This window comes from Ambystoma mexicanum, chromosome 13, assembly GCF_040938575.1.
Source record: "Ambystoma mexicanum isolate Mex_15411 chromosome 13, UKY_AmexF1_1, whole genome shotgun sequence".
In the NCBI taxonomy this organism is placed as follows: Eukaryota; Metazoa; Chordata; class Amphibia; order Caudata; family Ambystomatidae; genus Ambystoma; species Ambystoma mexicanum.
The window spans coordinates 740,778,371-740,792,876 of NC_090938.1; the positions used below are offsets into that span (position 1 = coordinate 740,778,371).

At 50.1% G+C, this 14,506-nt stretch overlaps 1 protein-coding gene across 3 annotated transcripts in view; it reads right to left on the reverse strand.

Moving 5' to 3' along the window:
* LOC138521874 (E3 ubiquitin-protein ligase TRIM39-like) overlaps positions 1-13,343 on the reverse strand; it is a 225,539-nt gene extending 212,196 nt beyond the window's left edge. For all 3 annotated transcript variants that reach the window (XM_069635029.1, XM_069635031.1, XM_069635028.1), the window contains exons 1-2: positions 13,260-13,343; positions 12,809-12,875 (exon numbers count right to left, since the gene is read on the reverse strand). The gene's annotated coding sequence lies outside the window, so the exon portion shown is untranslated. The remainder of the gene's footprint in view (positions 1-12,808; positions 12,876-13,259) is intronic.
* Positions 13,344-14,506: the final 1,163 nt, after the last annotated feature.

Genomic DNA, 14,506 nt, shown 5'->3' on the forward strand with positions numbered 1-14,506 from the left:
TTTCCCATTCAGGGTTGAAAGGTTTGAGACAGGGCGTGTGCAGGATCCTCTTTTTGATCTGGATGAACGCATCGTCCTGCTGGGGCCCACGTGTAGGTCGCACCCTTCTTCAAGAGTTCCCTCATGGGGGACGTGGTTTCGGAGCGCTGGGCAGTGCTTCTTCATTCACTGCTAGCTTCGTTCTGCCGCCTCCAGCGTTTTCGCACTCTCAGCGCTCTGTCTTCTCGCGAGAACGCCTTCCCGCGATCTTGCGAGATTATGTCCCCACAGACCTCTTAGACCCCTGAGCAGCCACTGCATCCAGTGCCGAGCATAGGTAGTGAGAGTGAAGGACCTTTTAGGTGTACTGCACCCAGTGCCGAGCATAGGCAGTGAGAGAGAAGGAGCTCTTAGACCCCTGAGCAGCCACTGCATCCAGTGCCGAGCATAGGCAGTGAGAGTGAAGCACCTCCTACACCACTGAGCAGCCACTGCATCCAGTGCCCAGCATAGGCAGTGAGAGTGAAGGACCTCTTAGACCCCTGAGCAGCCAATGCATCCAGTGCCGAGCACAGGCAGCGAGAGTGAAGGACCTCTTAGACCCCTGAGCAGCCACTGCATTCAGTGCTGAGAATAGGCAGTGAGAGTGAAGGCCCTCTTAGACCCCCGAGCAGCCACTGCATCCAGTGCCAAGCATAGGCAGCAAGAGTGCAGTGAGAGTGAAGGCCCTCTTAGACCCCTGAGCAGCCACTGCATCCAGTGCTGAGCATAGGCAGCGAGAGTGAAGGACCTCTTAGACCCCTGAGCAGCCACTGCAAGCTCTGAGGACAGCCCCCTTCTCTCAAGCCCTAATCTTTCCAGAGCCAGACCACCAGATGAAGATACCTAGGGTGGGAAAGGGACAGATGGACCATCACATGGGGTGTGGGCTGAAAGGGAGGGGACCACTGGCAGATGGAAGCTGAAGGAGGGGAACCACCATGCCTTCCTTGGCCATCAGGGTGCCATAAGAATGATCCACAGCCTCTCCCTCTTGATACGCAGCAGGAGCTTCTGGAGGAGAGGGAAGACACTGAGACAAGCCCGAGGCCAGCTCTATGACATGGCATCCACCCCCATGGCTTCAGTATCCAAGGCCAGGGTAAAGAACGGGGGGAGGAGAGCAACTGCCCGAGAAGCAAAGAGATCCACGAGAGGTATCCTTGTCAGGAGCAGACGAGCTGGCAGGTCTGGACCGACAGAGAATACTCTACCGAGGAGGGAAACCACCAGCCGAGGGCATCTGCTCTGGGGTTCAGGATGCCTGGAAGATAAGCTGCTCTTATTGAGAGCAGGTTTCCTCTGCCCCGTCCATGATCTGTGATGCACCTTCCTGCATAGAATGGGAACATGTCCCCCCGTCTATTGATGTAGCTCTTTGCAACTTGGTTGTCCGTGCCTATCGGAACAGCCATCCCTGGAGATCCTGGCACAGGGTGCAGAGAAACTCCCAAATCGTAAAGAGCTCCCTCGAACCGGAGCACCTGTAGCCATCCGCAGATGGCCACCTGCCCTGGGTGATCAGCTGGTTGCAGGAGCATCTCCAACCCCTCTGGCTGGCATCCGCCCATTGTGAGAACGACCGGCATGGGGGGGCAATGGGAAATCCTGCATGGAGATTGGAGTCTGACAACAACATCGGTACCCACATGCTGTAATCCTGAGAGGATGCCTGCCAATGGCCCAGAAGGTGATTTACCAGAGTCCTGAGATGGCATCTCACCCAGGGGATGACAAAGACCATTGCTGCTATGCAACCCTAAATGGTGAGCCACTGGAGCGCAGATGCCCCCCTGGACTCCAGGCAAGCCAAGAGTTGTGATTGGAGCTTGCCGCCCTGGGCGGGGGAAAGGAGACCCACCCCCTCAATGTGTTGAACGAGCCACCCACACACTCCAGGATCTGGGTTGGTTGCAATGATGATTTCTTGTAGTTTAGGAGTCACCTGAAGCAAGTCAGAGTGGTGCAGACCAGTTAGTGTACCGTGAGCAGTGGACCAGGGATGGGACATGTATTAACCGATCGTCCAGGTACGGATAGAGTGCAACTCCCCTCTAGTGAAGGAGACCTATAAGGCGGGGCCAGGACCTTGGAGAACACTCATGGTGCTGACCTCAGTATGAAAGGGAGAACCTGAAACTGAAGCTGTAGACCCTCCTCAGCAAACGGATGGAGCCTCTGGTTTCCAGGATGGATCAGCACATGTGAATAAGCCCCTTCAGGTCTACTGAAGTTAGGATGTGTCTGGGGACCACTAGGGGAACAATGACCTGAAGTGTTTCCATCCAGGATCGAATGTCTTTATCAAGCCATTCACTCTCTTGAGGTGTATTATCAGTCTCCAAGTCCCTGATGGTTTCTTTACAAGTATTAGGATTCTCCTCTCTTGGGCCAATGGGTGACCAACAGCCCTGAGTCCAGGGGGAGGAAAGTAACTGTATGAAGTAGCCCACTCGAACAATGTCCAGGACCTAGGCCTTGGAGACCTCCTTTTCCCAAATGGGGTGAGAATCCTGCAGGCAATCCCCCACCCCTGGACGAGGCAATCGGGAGGAGAGAAACTGGAGACCTGCCTGCAGTCAGGAATGCTGGCGGGGCATGAGCCAGCTTTGCTCTGGCGAGGATAGGGTTAAAGGTGCTCCTGCCCTGAAAGCGACCTCTCTGAGGACCACACGCCATCTGAAATCATCCATGGTACTGGTACCTGTAACCACCCCTGCGGGCGTAGATGTCTGATGGAGGAACATCACCTTTTCCAATGCTGGGCCTCCTTAACAGTTTCCCCAACTATGAGCCAATCAGAGGTTTTCCAAGAAATGGCAGTCGAAGCAGAATGGCTCTCTGTGAGGCCTCCGCCTTCCGTATACAAAGCCAGAACTGTCGCCTAGCCATAATCTCTGATACACTCTGGCGGGTGATGGCTCTGAAGAGGTCATGGGAGATGTCTAAACTGAACACAATGTCCTTCTTTAGAATCTCCAGTACATCAGCAGAGTCTGCCCTTCATCTAAGAGGGAGGCCAGAAGATGGATGTCCTTCAGCAAGGACTGGGTGGCATAGCCAAGGTATGTGTTGGCATGAGACCACACTTAGTGTCCCCATAGACTCTCTTCAAGTCACTCTAAACCTTCTTGTTGATGGGGGTCAGAAGGAGCCGCATCCAGAGTGGCCACTGATGTGTGTTTTGTAAATCAAAGAAGGGGAAAGTTAATCTTGAGTGTTTAGGGGAACTCTGTAAAAATAAACCCGTGGTTGGGATTGAGTCTGGCCCCCCTCTGGGTACAGCTGCCTTCTCTGGACCCTTCCACTCTCTGAAGATAATGTTTAGCATGTTCAGGAGAAATGGCAGCCCTGTCGGAGGGGTGATAAAGAAACGGCTGTATGCATACAGCGTTCCTTTCCCCACCTGGGGAGCATTCGTATCTCTCAGGTCCAGGTTCTGCAAGAGATGGCTGTGACCTCCTCAATAATCTCTTTTCTCTGAAATGTCACAATTATGTTCCACTCAGGCTCATCATTCTCTGAGCCACCCAGGCCCTCCGCAGCCCCCAGTGGATGGGCCTATGGACCAGGGGTGGGGACCTGAGGTAATGGACAAGGCAGAGGCAGCTGAGCATCAACAGCAGCATTCACAGTCTCAGTGATGAGGGCCTTCTACTCTGCTGCTGAAACAGTGATGGACACCGAAGGTTGAGTGGGTGCCATAGTGCTAGGAGGGCACATAGGTGCCACTCTATGAGTTGGGGGTGGATGGTGATGTCTGTAAGAAGGCGATCTACTCAAGGATCTCACCCACTCTCTGCTCCTCCCCCTTCTTCTGGAGAGGGACCTGGAGTGTCTTCTACTACCATGCTGCATTACTACACTGGAGCAAGCCAGACACAACCATCATTTAGGAGCACTCACCTGTTTAAAACGGGAAAGGAGGCTCCACATCAGTTCTGGGAGGTCCTCCTGTCACTCCAGAAAAGCCACCAGCCTTCTCAGTCCCTCAGCGTCGTCCCTCCTGATCGGGGGCGTGTGAAGGAGGAGCTACCACCCAGACAGACGTGCAGTGGGCTGTGGCACCTGTCATCAATAGGAGAAGCATTATTCAGCCCTTAAGCCACTCTTTCCAGAGAGCGAGGGCAGAAGAGGGAAGTCCACAGTGGGCCATGGAGTTCCTCCTCAAGGTTGGTGCTAATGAAGGGGGAGCCGGAGACCTTCCTGGTAGAAGAGTCAGTAACGGGCCTACTACGGTGCAGCCAGTTTGGATACATTTTCTTACTGTAGCATGACATTTTTCACAGCATCTAGGGTACAGCAAACATGATAAGTGTTATTACAGGGCTAGACTGGCCTACATTGGTGCATCCAGTCTATACATGCTTCCTTACTGTGGCATGGCATTTGTTACTGAGCATCAAGAGAAAACAGACATGATAAACATTTTTATGTGGACAGACTACCCTGCATTTGGGCAGCCTTTCTGGCTACATTTTCTTTTTGTGGCATGGGATTTGTTTACTGGCATCAAGGGTAAAGTCATGATGGGTGTTCGTACACGGCAGATTGGCCTAAATTGGTGCAGGGAGTCAGGGCATGTTTTCTTAGTGTGAAATGGCATTTTTACTTACAGAGCTAGTAGGATTATGTTCTTACATGGGGATAATGGTATATATTGGAAGAGCCAGCATGAATATGTTTTATTATACTATCATTAACGATGTTGTGCACAAAGCAAACATGAGTATGCTCTGATATTCGAAGGCTGGTATATATTGGTGGAGTCAGCATGGATATGTATTGGCACAGCCAGTGGAGTCAGCATGGATATGTATCGGCGCAGCCAACAGGAACATGTTTTTTATATTGGCATATATTGTGAAAAGGGCATCATGAAAATGCTTTGGGAAATGCTCCTGTGCACTGTTGGTGACTTGAATCTATGAGATTTTTTCGTGAGCTATCCTAAAAAAACCGATTGCAAACTTTGTGGCCTTTTACCCAATTCTTCACAGAGAGTGTGTTATAAAAGGCACCATTTTAAACGTGTTTTTCGGGCTATCTAGCTACGCACAGCTGATCCTGATTATTTGTGGGAAACATTTATGCTCCTCCAATTAAAAAATTCACCAGACACCACTGCCAAAACGACTTCTTTAGAGAGGAGGGGTCCTCCTTCGACACAAATGCCCATTTCCAAGGCATCCTGCTTCACTTTGTGCATCCCAAGTATCACCTGCACCTCCTTGTTCTTGCCTAAAAGGAGACATATGTATCTCGTTTGGACCCAAATATCGCCAATGCCAACTCCAGAAATCCCCACTTTGGCCTCTTCAGTTCCCTGGAGCTGCTCTCGCTTGGCAGATTGCTTTGGTTTGGCCCCTTGAGTTCCCTGACGCTGCACTCGCTTGGCAGATTGCTTTGTTTGGCCTCTTGAGTTCCCTGGAGATGCTCTCGCTTGGCAGATTGCTTTGGTTTGGCAGATTGCTTTGGTTTGGACCCTTGAGTTCCCTGGAGCTGCTCTCTCTTGGCAGATTGCTTTGGTTTGGCCCCTTGAGTTCCCTGGGGCTGCTGTTGCTTGGCAGATTGCTTTGGTTTGCCCTCTTGAGGTCCCTGGGGCTGCAGTCACTTGGCAGATTGCTTTGGTTTGGCCTCTTCGGTTCCCTGGAGCTGCTCTCGCTTGGCAGATTGCTTTGGTTTTGAGTTCCCTGGAGCTGCTCTCGCTTGGCAGATTGCTTTGGCTTTGAGTTCCCTGGAGCTGCTCTCGCTTGGCAGATTGCTTTGGTTTGGCCTCTTCAGTTCCCTGGAGCTGCTCTCGCTTGGAAGATTGCTTTTGTTTGGCCTCTTGAGTTCCCTGGAGCTGCTCTCGCTTGGAAGATTGCTTTTGTTTGGCCCCTTGAGTTCCCTGGGGCTGCTGTTGCTTGGCAGATTGCTTTGGTTTGCCCTCTTGAGGTCCCTGGGGCTGCAGTCGCTTGGCAGATTGCTTTGGTTTGGCCTCTTCGGTTCCCTGGAGCTGCTCTCGCTTGGCAGATTGCTTTGGTTTTGAGTTCCCTGGAGCTGCTCTCGCTTGGCAGATTGCTTTGGCTTTGAGTTCCCTGGAGCTGCTCTCGCTTGGCAGATTGCTTTGGTTTGGCCTCTTCAGTTCCCTGGAGCTGCTCTCGCTTGGAAGATTGCTTTTGTTTGGCCTCTTGAGTTCCCTGGAGCTGCTCTCGCTTGGAAGATTGCTTTGGTTTGGCCTCTTGAGTTCCCTGCACTGCACCATTCACAAAAGGAAATATCCATTTGCATATCAGCATGGTCCCACCCACAAGGGCAGTCCAGCATGGAAAGGCAATACTCCTCTGAACACGAGTACCATCAGCAACCCCAAGCATGTGCTTTGGCCTTGTTGAGCCTCATCACTTAGGAAAAGATGAGTCACTCTAAGGCGCAGTGAGCAAGGGGTCCACGTCTAGATTACCCTTCGTGACTTATGAGGAAACCCCAAGTCTTCCAAAAATACAAAATCATGAGAGTCCCACTACTGAGAACGAACGTGGTTCAAGTAACCTGTTCTATGGAATGTATTCCGCTCAGGGGCGTCTACAACCCGTGCAGAGAACACTGGCCCCCTCCATCCTACAGTTCAGGAAGGACCTGAAGACCCTACTCTGTAAAGAACATCTTGCCAATCGCAGATTGCTCCACTCAACCCTACTTTTCCCAACGTGGAGCCCCTACTGCCCCTGCTCTTCCTACCCATTCCAGCTCCTCTGCCACCTCCACACCCTACGTGTAACCCCTGGGGTGTGTCCCCTCTGTACAGCGCTCAGCTGCTTCCCAGCTAGGGTTACGCTCTGTCCCTGCTCCGCCTACCTATTCCAGCTCCTCTGCCGCCTCAGCACCCTACGTGGAACCCCTGGGGTGCGTCCCCTCTGTACAGCTCTCAGCTGCTTCCCAGCTAGGGTTACGCTCTGCCCCTGCTCTTCCAACCCATTCCAGCACCTCTGCCGCCTCCACACCCTACGTGTAACCCTTGGGGTGTGTCCCCTCTGTACAGCGCTCTGCTGCTTCCCAGCTAGGGTTATGCTCTGCCCCTGCTCTTCCTATCTATTCCAGCTCCTCTGCCACCTCAGCACCCTACGTGTAACACCCAGGGTGCGTCCCCTCTGTACAGCGCTCTGCCCCTGCTCTTCCCATCTATTCCAGTTCCTCTGCGGCCTCGGCACCCTACGTGGAACCCCTGCGGTGCGTCCCCTCTGTACAGCGCTCTGCTGCTTCCCAGCTAGGGTTACGCTCTGCCCCTGCTCCTCCTACCCATTCCAGCTTCTCTGCCACCTCGGCACCCTACGTGTAACTCCTGGGGTGCATCCCCTCTGTACAGCGCTCCGTTGCTTCCCAGCTAGGGTTATGCTCTGCCCCTGCTCTTCCTACCCATTCCAGCTCCTCTGCCACCTCCACACCCTACGTGTAACCCCTGGGGTGCATCCCCTCTGTACAGCGCTCCGCTGCTTCCCAGCTAGGGTTACGCTCTGCCCCTGCTCCTCCTACCCATTCCAGCTCCTCTGCCGCCTCGGCACCCTACGTGTAACTCCTGGGGTGCGTCCCCTCTGTACAGCGCTCTGTTTCCCAGCTAGGGTTATGCTCTGCCCGTGCTCTTCCTACCCATTCCAGCTCCTCTGCCACCTCTGCACCCTACGTGTAACCCCATCGAGTGCATCCCCTCTGTACAGCGCTCTGCTGCTTACCAGCTAGGGTTACGCCCTGCCCCTGCTCCGCCTACCTATTCCAGCTCCTCTGCCGCCTCGGCACCCTATGTGTAACCCCTGGGGTGCGTCCCCTCTGTACAGTGCTACGCTGCTGTCCAGCTAGGATTACGCTCTGCCCCTGCTTTTCCTACCCATTCCAGCTCCTCTGCCGCCTCCGCACCCTACGTGTAACCCCTGGGGTGTGTTCCCTCTGTACAGCACTCCGCTGCTTCCCAGCTAGGGTTACACTCTATAAATCCTCTGCATACACACATTCACTCTGGACATGGACAGTACGTTTCTTCCTCATAGGTGAGGACTGGTATTCCAATCAGATGGGCAGATTGCTGCCTATGGCATCCATGTTCCTGGCGGTGTAGCTCACTGACATGGGTGGAGTCATTGGATATGGCGGGGAGGGTCACTTTCTAAATGCAAATAATGATTTCATGAAAAACAACCATCGTAGAAAAAGCTTGTGTGTGTGCGGGCGCAAGTGTGTGTGGTGTAATATCCTGTGTAAATAAATCTAGGGAGGAAGCCTGAGGAATGACACCAGAAGGGACTAAGGCAATTGTACAGCATGGGCGCAAATGCAAGAAGGGTTTTGATAATGCCCGAAAAAGAATACACAACATATAATGGACAACTTGGTATGTACATGACATTCAACCCTCCCATGATTCAAGACTTTTATAAAACAGTGAATTTTTGGGATCCGGATTACTTGGGAATGGGATTTTGCAGTGCCACCCGTGAATCGCTAGGGTGATAAAGTTTACAGCTAAATTGTATACTTCTCTGTACCCCAAGTCTCCTGTAACAGAATAAACCGGCGAGTGGAGCGGGACAGTGAGCGGGCTGTTCTGCGGATTTTCACCCAGTAGGTGGGGGCTTGCTGGAGAAACTGCTCACTCTCAAACGTAGGTGTGCTTTCTCCTCTTTTTAAATTTTCATTTGAAAGTATTTAAAATTGCACTGTGAAAGTAGTTCAAAATTGCATTGTGAAACCTAGGCCTTTTCCCCTCCTATACAGGACTCTCAAACTTAGGTGTGGTGTTCTCCTGTTAAAACTTAAGCGCCTGTCTTCTTGTCCAATTGTCAACTTGTCTCATCTCCCTCTTTCTCGTCTGCTTGCACCCTGCCCTGTGTCCTTCCCCCAGTGTTCTCCCCTACCCTTCCCCACTCCTTACTCTTCTCTCCTCTCCCTACCTACTCTATGGTGCTCTCTGTCTCTCCTACCTTTTCTAACTGCTTCTCCATCGACTATCCTGCACTCCTCACTAAATCTGGCAGGAAAAAGTTTAAAAAGGACATCCTGGTCTCCAACCCAGGCCTCCCTATCACTGACACCTATACCAGTGCCTCCTCCAGGCAAACTTTCACCGACATCCTCTTTGTCGTTACCACGCCAGACCTATGGACTCTACATATGGTCTCTGTGCTTTCTCCCTTCTCTTCCTCTCCCATTAATGGTGTCACCCGGTGGGAGGCCCTCTTGGCCTCCTTCCACTCCTCTAGGGTCATCATTAATGTTTACTTGAATGGTACCGTCTTTGTCAAAGGCCCTCAAGCCAACCTTGTCCTCTTCGATAGATGCTTCCTGCGCCTCATCAATTTCCTTTCTTCTCCTGCTGTCCCCTCTCTCCCCTCCACGGCTTCCTCGCCTACCCCTGCTGTCTTCTGCTTGGCTACCTTGCCCTCTCCTCCTTCCTCTTCTGTCCCCCCTCTGGCTGCTTCTACACCTCCGCAGGGTGTACCTCTGATTTGTACCCCTCTCCGGAAGACTTTCAAGGATGGCAAACTTCTCCACATTGCCACTCTAAACTCTTGCTCAGCTGTCAAACACTCCTCTGACATCTGCCGCCTCCTGGAGGAACTTGACTTCGATGTCCTCGGACTCACCGAGACATGGTTAACGGCCAGCTCTGTCACGAGCTTTGACACTCTCCTCCCTGATGGCTATGAGATCCTCTCTGTGGCCAGATCCAACCGCTCCGGAGGGGGTGTAGCCCTGATCTTCCCTGAGTGGATTCCTGCTTCTGTCATTCCTACGCAGGCCTACTCCTCTTTTGAATGCCTCGTCTGCAGGCTCTCTCTCTCTCCTTGCCATTCCCTTACAGTGGCTACCATCTATCGGCCACCTGGTCAGATCTCCTTCTTCCTCTCTGAGTGGGCGGACCTCTCCTCTTCCTTCCTGGTCTCAACCACTCAACTCCTCCTTCTTGGAGACTTCAACGTCCACCTGGATGCTTTTTGTCCTTCCACTGGACTCTTTTGTGACCTCTGTGACTCTCTCTCACTCACTCTCTATTCTCCCCTCTGGCTCGACTCTGCAGGGCACACTCTGGATGTTCTGATCTCTTCAGACCTTCCCCTTTCGATCCCTGTCACCACTCATCTCTCCTGGAGTGATCACTTTCTCCTTTCCTCCCATCTCACCCTCTCTACCCCTCATGCCAAGCCAACTCCAGCACTGCCACCTACCTTCTCGGTTATCCGACCCATGAAGCGTGTGTCAGTTGAGGCTTTCACCGCCACTTTCTCACCCTCACCCCTCCCCCCTTGGCTGACTCACACCCTGACACAGCCCTTTCCATGCTCCACTCTGCTATATCTGATACTCTCGATGTTCTTGCCCCTGTCATGAAGATCCGCTTGAAGCCCAAAGCCAAGTGCAACTCTTGGTACGACTCAGACCTCGTCACCCTTAAACGTAAGACGCCTGCTCCAAAGGCAATACCGGCTCTCCGTCCGCACCAAGAAGAGAGCCTGCATCCAAGCCCAGGTCTCCGCGGCATGGAACAAAACGGCCCAAGTCTTTAAAATAAATCTGCAAGGAGCTGGCCAATCCTGATGCAGTCTCTACCTCTCCTGTCCCTCCCAGTCCCTCTGCACGGCCCTACCTTCTCATTTCATCTCTAAAACTCAGGACATCCTGTCCTCTCTGTTCCTTTCCTCCGCTTGCCTTCTACTCCCTGCTCTTCTTTTGGCCCGTCTTCGGTTTCCTCACCTCCCTCCTTCTCTTTCTTTTCCCTGTTCTCCTCAGACAAGGTTTCTAGACAAGGCTGATCTATGAAAGTCTCGTCAAAACAGGTTCACCCCTGTTCCTCCAAAACCATCAAGGACCACATTGACACCCTGCTCTGGCTGACTTCTGCAACCACTCATTTGCCACTGGAGTCTTCCCCCTCCCCCCGGAAGCACTCCCTTGTGCACCCTCTACTTAAGAAACCCTCTGCCGACTCTTCCTGCCCGGCTAACTATTGTCCAATCTCCATCACTCCTTTCCTAGGCAAACTCCTGGAAAAGCTGGCCATCTCCCAGCTTAATATTCACTCTGAATCTGTTGGTTGTCTCCACGACCATCAGTCTGGCTTCAGAGCTGCCAGAAGCACGGAAACTGCTCTCCTGAACATCTGTGAAGACCTGCTCTCCAACCTTGATTCCAACACCCCTGTGTCCTTATCTTAGTTGATCTCTCTTCTGCCTATGACACGGTCAACCATGCCATCCTGCTCAACCGTCTCTGTGATAACCTGGGTATCACCAATCAGGCCCTGGCTTGGCTGACCTCCTTCCTCTCCGATCTACCCTCCCAGGTCCAACTTGGGTCCTTCCTCTCCTCCATCTCTATCTCTACCTGTGGTGTTCCCCAGGGGTCTAACCTCTCTCCCTGGCTGTTCAAACAATACCTGGCACTTCTCGCCCACTGCATTGCAGCTCTCTGCCCCAACTTTCAGTGCTATGCGGATGACACTCAACTCATTTTTAGGCTCCCTTCTGCCACCTCTTCTCCCTCTCTCATTTCTGATTGTCTGTCCGCCATCCAGGAGTGATGCGCCACCAATGATCTCTGCCTTAATGCCAGTAAGACAGATTCTCCTCATCGGCACACCTGCTCCCTCCTTTCCTGTCGCTCTCTGGCCGGCCTCTCTTGGCCCTCTTCCTGCTCCCACCTGTGAGGCTAAAAACCTCAGGGTCATCTTCGACTCCACACTTTCCTTCTCTCCTCACATCTCTGACGTCTCTAAGAAGTCACACTACCAGCTGTACCTCCTCAGAGGTATTCTTCCTTTCATCTCCTTCTCCCAGAAGCTCACTGTCTCCAGAACTCTGGTTCTCTCTAGGCTGGACTACTGCAACAGCCTCTTTCTTAATCTGCCTGCCTCTATTCTCCGCCCTTTGCAACTCATCGAAAACAGGACTGCGAGACTTGTCCTTGGCCTCAAGCCCAGGGATCGTATCTCTCCAGGACTGAAATCTCTTCACTAGCTCCCAGTGGCGGCGAGGATTAAGTTCAAAACCAATATTAGCAGGTTGTTGGGTGGTTTAACGCCGACCTACACAGTCTGCGACCCGATGATAGATTCTCATACGTCAATGTACTTGTCGCATTTGGCAGGAGAGATAGAGGTACACACCCCCACCTCTAAGATATGATAATATGATAGTGTGACTCTCCTTTGTACAAAATGCACCAAACTTAGTTAGAGTTGGTTTCCAAATTTAAGATTTATTTGTAAGTGCCCTTCATGGTAACACGTGTTTCGGCAACACACGGGTGCCTTTTTCAAACCAGGGCTATTGAGTCAATTGTCAAAATAAAACATGTATATTGTTAAATGTGCCAATTTCATGATCAATATGTAAAAGAATAATCAACAATGTGCATTACATTTTCATATTTTGCCAATACAAGTGTTATAATTATCACAAATGTGTTTATAGGCAGAGAAGAAACATGGGGATGGGTTAAGGGGAGGATAATTAGGGTAAAAAATGCTCACAGAGAAAAAACAAATGAAAAATCAGAATTAATGATATAAACGCAAAAACCTTCTAGTGATATTGTTTTTATCTAATGGTTGTTACTAACATGGTTGCGTGAGCTTTGATCTATGCACTGTTAACAATTCTTGAAATTCATATAACTCAACGTTCAATTATTGCGACTGACATTATAGATTTTTCGTGTCCCGTGAGACACAGGGTACAAAATGCCCTTACTCAGAACAAAATACAATACTTAGAACACTTATTCTGCACCTTTAGCCATTTGGTTCTGATAATGTTACCTGTTTGCTTGATGCTAGATAATGTATACATTGCCGTCTGTTCCGAAATAGTACTCGGGGTAAATCCCTGAAAAAAATGATTCCGATTACCTGATGATATGCCTGAATTGTTTGTGACTTGTTATAAAGTGCTGGCTGATATTTTTGCTTATTCCTTTCTTACTTTAGTATATCATGCATACCTTGTTTACATTACTTTAACAACGGCTATACAGTTTCTTATTTCTATTAGAAGAGATGCTATTGTTTTCTTTTTGCATGCATGTTGAGCGAATCGGACGCACAACTGAGGCGGCTGACTAATCGCATCGAAACTTACATGTTTGACGCGTTTGTGTAAACGCATTCTCGCGTATCATACTGCCAAGCAGTGTACAGCATCATAAGCTCTTTGGCTTACTTGTGCAAACGGGGAACGAACGAACGAAACGGAGAAAGAAGAAACGCTTACCGCGCAGGTGCGGGCGTCTACGCCTTATGGATCAACCTGCATCCTCTCGATTTCGCTACTTTTGAGAGAATGGGGAGTTCGTGTCGCTCGGCAGGCGTCATGGCAACGCGTAGTCCTTCCTTAGTTGTCATGACGCTGTCGGCCATATTTTGGGCTAGCTGGTATGCTTCTCAGTGGTGGTACGTTTGTTCGTAATGTGTTAACACTTGCAATGTAAATTCTTTGCTAAAATCTCACAGAAGGTGATTGTTCATTAGCTTTTGATCAATTATTTAATGTTTTTCTATATTTTTTGCACATGTGTTAGTCCTGCCCAGTTGTTTGTATGTGAATTGTTTATCTAGATGTAGTTACGTACCTGATTGTGACCGCATTACTAAGTTATGCTATGAATGTTCTCTACATTACCAGGATACCAGTGATCATTACCCTGTGTGAGAAATACATTTTATCACGTTCCTACATTCAATAATCTTATGTAAAAACTTTGCATATTACTTACTTGCTGACTGTACAATAAAAAACTGTATTAATTTGAGTGACCCTGGTACAAGGTAAGATGTGTGTGTAGGTTGGTATCTTATTTTAAACCATGTATGCAGACATGGATAACCATGGTCCATAATGGATTTATGTGACTAGATGTGTTGTTGTTGCAATTGATTTGCTGAATATATTCATAGAAAACTGTACATTTCACTGTCGGTGTTCAAACCCCAATGTGTAGCTTGAAAATGACAAATAAGTCTGGCTTCTGTTTGTCGCAATGCCATCTCGAGATTACCACCTCTTCTATCAAGCTTTACATGTTTCAGACCAATGAATCTGATTCCTTTTTTGTCTGCCATTTGGTGCTCTAGTTGCCAATGTACGGCTAAAGGCAGACTCTGTTTTTGGCTTCCAATGCCAGATAAATGTTCACAAATTCTTGTTCGAAGTTGGCGAATAGTGCTCCCAATATATATTTTGTGACAGTCACAAATTATAGCATATACTACGTGCGTAGTTCGGCAGTTAATATTCTGTTTAATGTTCAAAATATTCCCATGTGCAATTTTGTTGCAGGTGCGTGAGCATATGGACACATGGAGCATGTCCCACATTTCCTGAATCCAAACATGTCTGGTGTTAACCTATTTGTTGGCTGGCTAACATTGATGCTGGGAAGCATAGAAGGACTAACAAAGTTCCTTAAAGTTTTCGCTCTAGTAAATACAATTTGTGGTTTCTTGTGTGTGAAAGCCATT